Genomic DNA, 11,447 nt, shown 5'->3' with positions numbered 1-11,447 from the left:
ACATAAGGGTGAGTAATTGATGACAATTTTTCATTTTTGGGTGAACTAAGGGTTAAAGTTAATATATTTTAAATGTAAAAAACTGCAACTTCATCATTACACATGTGTAATTACAAATATATTTAAATACAAGAATACAAGTTTCAAAAGAAATTACTTTAAAGTTTTTTTTTTTTGTGCTTGTCAGAACATTCAGCAGTGGGCTACAATGTAACAATATATAAAAAAAAAAATTAAGAAATTAAATTAAGATGTACACAAGCATGTCAAAAACCACTCATAAGTTCAACTAATTATATTTAAAATAAATGAAAACTATAAAACATTTTCATTTAATTGCATTTAAAGTTTGGATGCCCAATGGCCTGGCTCCAGTGCTTGTCTCACAAATTTTCCGTGAGTCTGTGTTGTGTCAGTGCTTTGAGGAAAGCAAGTTAAATTTGGTACAGTACAAAACACTGTTAATTTGAACTGAGATAGAAAAACCTACACAATAACCCCCTATCATGTCCCTCAGTCTGGGCCACAGCACCACTTCAATGTGGCCTTCAGTAAAACCAGAGTGAAGATAGAGATGACCTTTGGCATCCTAAAGGCACATTTCAACTGTGTTCGGCGCTTAAGAGTCACCAGAGCGGGCATCACAGATAGTGGCTGCATGTGCCATTCTGCACAATATAGCCACCAGTAGTGTTGACATTGACAGATTCACTTATTACTAACCAGTTTGACGTTTATTTATGTTATTTCACATATGAAATCAGTTTCATTTGAAGTCATCATGATGGCGATCAGTGTTGCTCTTAACTCGACTTTTTAACATTAATTTTCTCTGGCAACTGTAATTGTGCGTTTAAAAAAGGCACATTTGTTATGGTAAAAAAAAAAAAAAAGCCCAAAAAAAGGTGAGATTCATTAATGATGTACTGTATCATGTAGTGGTCTGATTCGCTAAATCTTCTAGAGTTGAATCTCTTATTATTTGTCTGATGTCCCTAGAAAAAAAAACGGTATACTTAAGCACACTTTATTCAGTAAACTTAAATGTGTTGATAGTGCATAATAAAATGGTATACTTCAAGTCTGCTCAATTGGAACAACTAATTTTGTACTTAATGCACTTTAGTTGTCTGAAAGTAGTGCTGTGATCCAACTAAAAATTGTTGTAAAATTTACAGCAACTTTCTGGCAATTTTGGTTGCCAGTAGGCCTGTACATTTAAATCATAAACTACAATTATACTGTAAAATTATACAGCACACCTGTAAAAGCAGCAAAACAAGAGCAGCTGTGAATTTACAGTCCTTTACTGTAATCTTTACAGTATGTTACTGTTATTAAGTGTCCGAAAACATTACTTGCAGTTTACAGTTAATATTCCTAGTATATTATTTCAGTGATAAAAACTTTTAAAAGTATGCTTAAAAAAAGTGTTATTTTTTCACAGTATGTAAACAATAAGAATTACAGTTTTGTAATGCCAAAAGGTTTTAAATTAAAATGATGAATGAAGAGGATTTTATCCTTCACAGCAAGAGCCTACTTCTGCAGTTCTGTATCTAACAGCCATTGTGCTGTACCTTGTTTCATCCATGTCCCCCAATGTTTTTGTCCATGTTGACCATTAAAACAAAATTATGGGACATGAATAATTGCTGTTTTCTTGCTCTAGTCTAGTGGATGAATAAGCCTGTCCATATCAGACGGGTACACCATCCTTCTGCTTTGCTAATTGCTATACTTGATTATATAAGTTTTGAGATGGCCCTGTGATCACAGGCAGTAGGAGAGCTCCTCAAGTGGTCATAACAGACCCAAAAGCAGCAGATAAATGAGGGGTAAAGAGACCTGCCAGCTGCATTCAGCCGCTCTCCACAAGAGTGACACAAACAGCAGAAAACACATGGCCGCTCGCTCTTATGAACAGGGAGCTCGGCGAAGACAAGTCAGCCTGTGGCACTGCACGATATATGGGAGTGTTTACTGCAAATCAAATACGGAAAGATCATTCATGCGATTAAATGTTCAAAATATGGAAAGGCAACAGGGTGACACTACCTGTAAAGTGACCAATAAACCAGTGGTGTTTATGATGTCTAAAGTCTATTTACCTTTGCACACTGTCAACAACGAATAACACGAGCGGCTTCCTGGGGCGCTCACATGACGTTTAGCATTTTCTGGCGCATAATGTGATGTTTGAGAACCTAAAACCCCATTTCTCCCAGTTGACACAGCAACACATAACCGGCGTTATCAGAAATCTCCACTTTGGCTGGAGTTTTTAGAAATAATCGTTTTCTGTTATTAAAACCAGGGTTTTCGTGTAAATGAGAGTCCAAACCACAGGGAAATATCTGCATCTTCCCTTCAGACAGGGCCTAAATACACAGAGTTACTAAAGAGCTAAACAAGGAACAGGTGAATCAAATCAATCAAACAATGAGTAACCACGGCAACAAACAACAACATATTAAGATACTATGGAGATAGAAAGGAAACACAGGAAACAATGAGTTACAAACTAAGAGTCCAGGAAAATGAAACAGAAACCAAACAATTTAATTTACAATGCATAAAAACATATAGTGACAACACAGCAAGGCATCATATACTGACGCTTTTGACATTTCGTCTACATCGAACGCACATGGCACCCTTTAGCGTCAATATGAGACGCAGATAGATATAGGCCAGAAGGCGCCTCCTAGCGGTCTAACCCTAACCCTACCCCAGACCTAAACCTACCCATAACCGAACAAAGCTCTGTGCGTGTCATATTGACGCTAAAGGGTGCCATGTGTGTTCGATGTAGGCGAATAGTCAAAAGCGTCAGTATATGACGCGCTAGGATGAGAATGCGTTGCAATATCACAGTTCTCTCAATTTATCTCCTCATTCCCAGACAGCAACATAGTGTCGGCCCAGATCCGGCCCACATCTTGTACGCATTGAGTCCACATGTACCAGATGTGGCCCGGATCTGGGCCGACACTATGTTGCTGTCTTGGTTCTTATTAAGCCATTTTTACATATTTTGAGCTCTCTAGTTGGTCACTGTCTACTTTTCAAATATACTAATACTGTGTATGGTTTAAAGACACATACAAACAAATAATTTACATTTATTCTGAAATTAAACACATTTGAAAAGTATTCATTCATTCATTCATATATACATTCATATTTGTTTGATTATTTATTTATTATTTTATAAATCTTATTTTAAATCTGTGTTTCATAAGTGACCGACAACATAATAATCTATAAAAATAGGAAAGTCATCAGCACTTTCTCAAAAAGGGTCCTCCGCTCGGTGCTAAGAGGTGAAGAGGACTCTCAGCAGTGTACAAGGAAGCTGAGTTTCTTCATGGGCCGCTCCACAGGCTCTGCCCCTCCTTCAGGAAACCGGCCATTGGAGACACGGAGCCCCTGCCAATCCAAGACTGAGACCGCAGCCTTCACATTAGCATGGGATGCACTTCTATGCTAATTCCTGTCAGCTCTCCATGGCACCCCTTGGAGATCACAGGCTCTTCCAAACCAGGACAGGGTGTAATCTAACTTTTAGAAAGCCAACTTTAATCAAAACAAACACAAAAATACATATACTCTTCAAAATGGAGTAGTACAATACAAATAGTATTGTAACACCTTGTGTTTTGTCAAATAGATGAACTTCAAGGACACCTGTGTGAACTTGAGGAGAACTGACTTCACACATCCAATAAAAATCATCAAAACATCAGCTGATTAAAATGAATGAATTTATCTCTTGGGAAATGCTATTTGTTTACAGGTGACATATTTTTGGGGTCACTTTATGTAATTGACATCCATAACATTTGTAACTGTTAAACAGTAAAATATTTAAAGACCTTTTTCCTTTCATACTTGTAAGTTCTGCATAAGTGCCTTGGGAAGTCTATGAATACGTTCTTTTCATTACAGCTCAGAATCTGCCAATCAGCTCAAATAGTTCCTTTAAAGTCAGTGAAATCAAATGAATGGCCTGACTGTGAGTCAAACAAAAGCCCTGTGCATAAAAGCTGGATGTCCACGCCAGTTCACACCAGGAGTCAGAAAAGGGCCAGATGAAGCTCTCGAGTCACATTTTATTATGATTCTTTGAGAGCATTAATTGATCAAACTGTCAGACAGACTGTATTTTCCTACAGCTACATTTCCAGTTGTGTTAATTATTAATTTACCCATTTAAAAAAAAAAGTTCATTGAAAGTTCATAAAAACGTTAAAGATTTTTTTCTCCGTATGATTAAACAAGATACAGAATGTTAACATGTTCAATATTTATATAGAAATATATATACAAATCGTTTACTTCTATTTCAGGTGGTGACTTATCATGGTTGTGACAGAAAATATTTACTATAAAAACAATAATAAATCTACATTTTTATTTTAATAATATAATTGAATTGTGTAATTTAATGGTGTGAAAGTGCAGGGACTGTAAAAAAAAAAAAAAAATTGAAACTTTTCCTTTTGTTAAGACATAATAGTAGTAATTAGTAGTAAAGTAGTAATATTTCTTTAAAAGGTACATATTATATATATTTTTTAATTTATGCATTAATCTATATGATGTTTTGAGTAATGGTCTGAAGACAGGTGGTTTTACCGGTTGTGAGTGATAAATGTAATAACTTGAAGGAAATTAAAACGAGAATAAAATGAAATGGTACATTTGTGTTAAGAACATTCTAGTGTGATGCATTTCAAAGTATAAAATGTTGCTGTTTTTAAAATTATTGGCAGATGAAGTGTGCACACATTTGTGATGTTGCGGCTTAGACAGTCTCTTACGCAGAAGTCCATGATTATTTGAGGAATATTTTGAGGAAATATACAGATTAAATAGTCAAAGTGTCAAATCCAGAAAAAAAATGAATATTTTTTGTGCTTAATGCTAGATAAATACATGAAAAGCGTGGTGTCAAATTCTCAAGTCTTAGTAAAAGAGGGTCGGCCTGCAGAGAGGCTTGACTTCTCGCCCCTGGAGTGCTGAGCTGTCAAAACAGAGCTTTCTTCCTCGTCTCTCAGGCACATTCCTGCGTAATTGAGCTGATGATTAGTCTAACAATCACCAACACAATGCCAGCTGCCAGGATGTGAAACGGCCTAAATACAGGCATCCCTGTTTCACTGGACTCGTTCGGCACTGCTCTGTTTGTTCAGTGAGGTAGAGAAGCATATGGCAATCATAAAGACCGCTTTGACCAAATATGATCTGATCTCTCACATTCACATGCCAAAAACTCTTTCAGTTTGACGGATATATTTTGAATAATTTACTTTCCTCATGCAAGCCAGCGGAGATAAAATGCTTCCCTCTGGCTCTGTTTGGATGTTAAGGGCAGGGTCCATTTTCTCCAGCCATCACATGTCAGCACCCTCCTAAGTTGAATTAAATGGAGCGTGGTGCTTGAATTAAACTGCTTATGTCTTCAGATTGGAGCTCTTGCTTGTTTTTAGTGTCACCTGGCCATTCAGAAGTTAATTGAGAATATAGAGGCTGCAGAAACAGTGTTGGGGGTAATGCATTACAAGTAATGTGAGTTTTGTAATCAGATTACTTTTTTCAGGTAACTTGTAAAGTACATTACTTTTAAATTTACAACAAAATATCTGAGTTACTTTTTCAAATAAGTAACGCAAGTTGCTTTGTTTTCCCATTTATTGACTGACAGCTCTCCTGTCCCCATGTTGAGAGAAACAGGGAGTTAACGCAGAGGTGTTGTTTGCGCTGTGAATACATGATGGTTTTTGTAGTTCTGGACTAAATGTAAGCATGCATTTACTCATCTCACTTGCACAAAAACAGATTCAGTGTTCCTCAAAAACAGTGAAATGCAAATACTGAATATCACGAGAATCTGCAATAATTTTAAATACAAATACACTTTATGTATTTAATCTCACTTTATTAACCAATGTCTTTGCTGCTGACCTTCAAAGATCTAATTCAACCGTATTAATGAGCGTCAGTTAAACATCACATTTTTGTTTTGTTTTTGTTTTTATTGCTGAAGAGTGTTGAACTTTCCTTTATCTGCATCATTTTCTTCTGCAATCAAAAATGTCAGTACAGCTGAAAGGTTTGTTTGAGCTGCGCCCTCTACTGTACAGGTGTGAATTTTTATTTTCTTCAGCCTGAGGCTTATTCATTTCACTTTTGGTGTGAAAAGCCCTTTACATTTGCCCCCCAAAAAAGCCCTTTACATTTGCCCAAAAAAAACATTTCCTTTACATTTCTTTTTTTTTTTTTTTTTTTTTAAATCCAACGAAAAGGCCAGCCCAGAATAGTAACTATTTCTATTACGGTAGTTCTAAACGGTATTTTTTTTCCATAAAAAGTATGGACGTTTTTTTCCGAAATTAGTTACTTTTTAGGGAGTAAAGCAATATTGTAATGCATTACTTTTAAAAGTAACTTTTCCCAACACTGCGCAGAGCAAACCATATGATTAATACAGCTCTGGTTCTTTATGAAATTTGCCATTTTACAAGAATTTGTAAAAGATATTCATAAAAATGTTGCGGTATGAAATTCATCACATATTTCTTTTGTACACACATGTGACCAGGTACACTACTGGTCAAAAGTTTGGAATAAAATGTTTTTTTCTTTTTTTGTACTTTTTTTTTGAAAAAAGTCCCTTATGATCAAAAATACAGTAAAACAGTTAAACTGTGAAATAATACAATCTTAATTATCTGTTTTTCATTTGAAAATATTTGAAAATGCAATTTATACCTGTGATGCAAAGCTTTATTTTGAGCATCATTACTCCAGTCTTCAGTGTCACATGATCTTACAGAAATGATGATTACTGCTCAAGAAACATTTATTGTTATTATCAATGTTGAAGGTTTTCACTGCTTAATATTTTTGTGGAAACTGTTATACCATCCAACTGCCATTACAGGAATAAATGACATATTAAAATATTTTCAAGTAGCAAACAGTTATTTTAAATTGTAATAATATTTATCATTTTAATTCAATATCAGAACCATTATCAATATTACTGTATTTTTTGGTCAAATAAATGCACCCTTGGTTCTTTCAAGAGCATCAGTAGTGTATACATACTTCTGGACTTGTAGGTCACTTACAATAATACACATGTACAGAGGGGTCTGAAAGCTACCTGTTTAGGGTTGGGATCCACCTATTCAAATGCATTAGGATTGCATACATGTGGCATGTGCAAGCAGAAAAGGCATATTTGCACAGCACTGTTAAATTAGTGGTGTGAACATGTGGTCTGCGGAAACGTTGGCAGCTGTCGTGGCAGTAAATCAAAGTGAAACACAGATGTAATACATGGGCTTAAGTCGACACTGATGAGTGTTTAAAATCAGCCTTTAGGAATATCCCATCAACATTTCTGTTCAGTCCACCAGCAGAGCACATGCCCACCCACAGTGTAATGAGAGTGCATACCTCACACTTAATGACACTTTAGTTTCCTCCCTATACACACTGCGCAATAAAAACATAATTATGCTATCAAATATTTAACACCAGATAGTAGCTGTACTATATTTAATATGCAAAAACTAAATGAACATGGTACATCTATACTGCATTTAAAATGTCAACAATAGATCCAACAGTCTGTGTTGAAATGCATGACTTACAGTATATACCAAAATATAAAGAGGGGTCAAAAGAGTCTTGGATGCATATCTAATAATAGTGGTTACTCATTAGTCATTCGAGTCATTGGAAATCAGACTAGCTGATTGCACTGTACGTTTTTGATTCATTAAAATAACTGACTTGTAAGAGTAATTTGTTTGGGAATTGGGCAACAATGGATGCACTGTCTGTTTCACGCTGAAAATGGCTGACGTTTTCCCCTAAACTAGTTCAGCACAAATCCCACACTGTAGCCAGTTCCATTGGTTTAAGTAGGGTGTAGAGTACAGTTAGGGGTTAGTATTTGTTGTATCATTGTGTAGGCACTGTGATTGCCATGACCAGTGGAATCTTTATGGGGAAATATCACGCGCTGTAGATTCGTAAATAAAGAAATGCTATGAAAACTCTATCAGAGTAGTTTAGTATGGTATGTTGCTTGCACCTGCTGATTAAGACATGTGCAAGGACAGTTAACGAAACCAAACGTCAATCGGTTCCAATATTTTTTCTTGGATCCCAACCATGATGGTGCAGTACATGATCACCCAGACAGCTAGGACATTTTAATGAAATATCCCGCATTTATAACTTTTATACTTAGCTACATTGAATATAAGCCTATGTCGCTTTATGTCTCAAAATGACTGTTATCAGGTAGCTTACTTGCATTGTACTAGTCTACTCTTCTATCCAGGTCGATTATTTAAAGTTGGCATGAAACGGAAGTTGCGATCGTCTTCTCTATTGTGACATATATCCGAGTGAACCTACGATGATGGCTGTGAGCTCAATGCGCTGCAACTGAAGAAAACACATGCGAATAGAAAAAACACCAGCAAATTAAGAAAACATCATCAGATTAACAACAAATGTGCTGCAAATACTCACAATGCAAACAAATACAGAAACACGTTGCAATTACTCACAACTCAACCAAATACAGAAACTCACTGCAAATACTCACAACTCAACCAAATACAGAAATGCGCTGCAAATACTCAAAAATCAAACAAATACAGAAACACTGCAAATACTCACAACTCAACCAAAATACAGAAACATGCTACAAATACTCACAACTCAACCAAATACAGAAACATGCTGCAAATACTCAAAAATCAACCAAATACAGAAACACTGCAAATACTCACAACTCAACCAAATACAGAAACACTGCAAATACTCAAAAATCAACCAAATACAGAAACACTGCAAATACTCACAACACAACCAAATACAGAAACACTGCAAATACTCACAACACAACCAAATACAGAAACACTGCAAATACTCACAACTCAACCAAATACAGAAACACTGCAAATACTCACAACTCAACCAAATACAGAAACACTGCAAATACTCAAAAATCAACCAAATACAGAAACATTGCAAATACTCACAACACAACCAAATACAGAAACATGCTGCAAATAGCACAGCTTTTCAACTTTCAACAGTTATTTACAGTATTTATATAGCACATTTAATAGCAACGTTGTTGCTCAAAGTGCTTCACAGTTAACTAAAAACAATAAGACATTCATGTATAAAGGCATATATACTGTAAAGGTAAAACCACACACTCTTGGACATACCCCCTCACATAACAGTATAGTGAGGTCAGTGTAGAAAGAATTAAAATAATGAAAACTAAAAGAGAGTAAATTATATCTACAATGAATGTACAATACACTTAACTAAAAGCTAGGTTAAAAAGAAACGTTTTTAAATGAGACAGAAGGACAGAGAGATAAATGTTTCAAGGGGACCCCAAGAAGTGACGAACCTGGCTGGGACCGCTTATTGTTCAATATCTACTTGTCAGGGGTGTTGTCGATGACCTGTAAGGTGATTTATTTCTGATCAAATGTGCGTTGAGAGTATTTGCACCGTGTTTCTGTATTTGGTTGCGTATTTGCAGCACGTGTTGTCAAACTGAAGATGATGTTTTCTTAATTTGCTTGTGTTTTTATTATTTGCATGTGTTTTCTTCAGTTGCAGCGCGTTGAGCTCTCTTGACCACCATATGAACCGGCTTCTCGAGAACAGATGATTTTGTCCATCAGGAATTGATTGGATCGTTGGATGGTTGTGGTTTGCTATTGCTGTGATGTCATCCCGACCTCGTGCCAGTAACCATCCTGACCCCAGTCTAAATAAGATCTCATTTAGGACTACAAATCTTATAATCTTGGACGTTCAAAGACAGATGAGAAAATTGATATTTTTTATCTTGTACAATGATTCGTTTTATCTCAAGTATATTAAGACCAATAAGAGTACATTTAGAAAACACACTGGCTACATTTAGTGAAATAATTAACTCACAGACCTGGCAGCTGTGACCCAACTTGAACACAAGAGGAACATGATGAAAAGAAGAGTATGAGGGAGTCTGAAGGAGGTATCAGGCTTCAGACAGGTTCCCCACCCCTCACTTTCGGCATTCTCACCAGGACACAGAAAACACTATTCTCATTCCCTTCCTTTGGGACACTTCCTAACTTGCATGTTATGGTGACAATACTATTGTTCAGAATGAACAACACTTTAAATGGTCCGAATCAATTCAGTGTAAACACAAGAAGCGCCACATTTTATAGGTTCATATCATATTATTTCACCTTAAAGTACACTAATAATGTTAGTACAATATCTTAGTACTACAAAAAGTCATACTTTAGTTGTAAAAGCCCCATCCTTCAATAACAGCCTGAACTACATTTTTACATATTCACAAAACAACCTGTGCTGAAATGAGTTTCTGTTGCTTAAACGGTAGAGCATGGTGCTAGCAATGCCAAGGTCATGGGTTCGATTTTGAGGGAATGCACTGATAAAATCCACTGATGCAAAATGCACTGATAAGGGGGTGGTGGTGGCGCAATGGATAAGACACATGCCTTTGGTGTGAGAGACCCGGGTTCGAATCCACTGTGAGACACCAATGTGTCCCTGAGCAAGACACTTAACCCCTAGTTGCTCCAGAGGCGTGCGACCTCTGACATATATAGCAATTGTAAGTCGCTTCGGATATAAGCGTCAGCTAAATGAATAAATGTAAATGTAAAATCCAATCTAAGTTTTTCTGGATGAATGTCAAATGAGTAAATGTGCAGCTCAAACTGGTTTAATTGCTTATTTCTAATGTCAGGATCCTTCCAAAGAATATTCAGAGCAGTAGATACAGGGCCAGAAACGCCACACATTTCTACATACACTTTTTTATTCGTTTTTCTGGTGTTTATGAATAATACCGTCTATACTGCTCTAAAGGCATTAGTGAAGTTTACATTTGTCATAAATTCAAATCTATTCATCGGACATCAGAAAGTTACAATTAGTTCAAATAAATGCTCGTTTTTATTGTAAAGATTTGACTTCTGAAAGTCACAGTATATTATTATTGTATGTCAAGCTCTTTTACCTCAATAAATCAAGAAATATTTAGACTCCTCGTGATCTATGATACACCTTCAACCAAATAAAAATCCATACTTTGGAAATGCATAGTGAATCAGTCTTTCCCCAAAAAATATTTATTTCTTGCTCATTCTAAGTAAATTTAAAATGCCTGCCCAGTCCCAAACATGTTATTCCAAATCATATCCATCTTATCCTTGTCACAAGTGTGAATGCTATGTTGGAAATCTGAGTAGGGCTCTAGAGTCCAATACAAAGTTTCCTCCTGCAAAACTCAGTTATAAACATTCCAGTTCCCTCCACGAAGAGCCAGTCTGCAAGGCTGTGGTGTCTAATTTGGATACAGACAC

This window comes from Leuciscus leuciscus (assembly GCF_965113295.1).
Source record: "Leuciscus leuciscus genome assembly, chromosome: 7".
NCBI classification, from domain to species: domain Eukaryota; kingdom Metazoa; phylum Chordata; class Actinopteri; order Cypriniformes; family Leuciscidae; genus Leuciscus; species Leuciscus leuciscus.
This window is presented reverse-complemented; position numbering follows the sequence as displayed.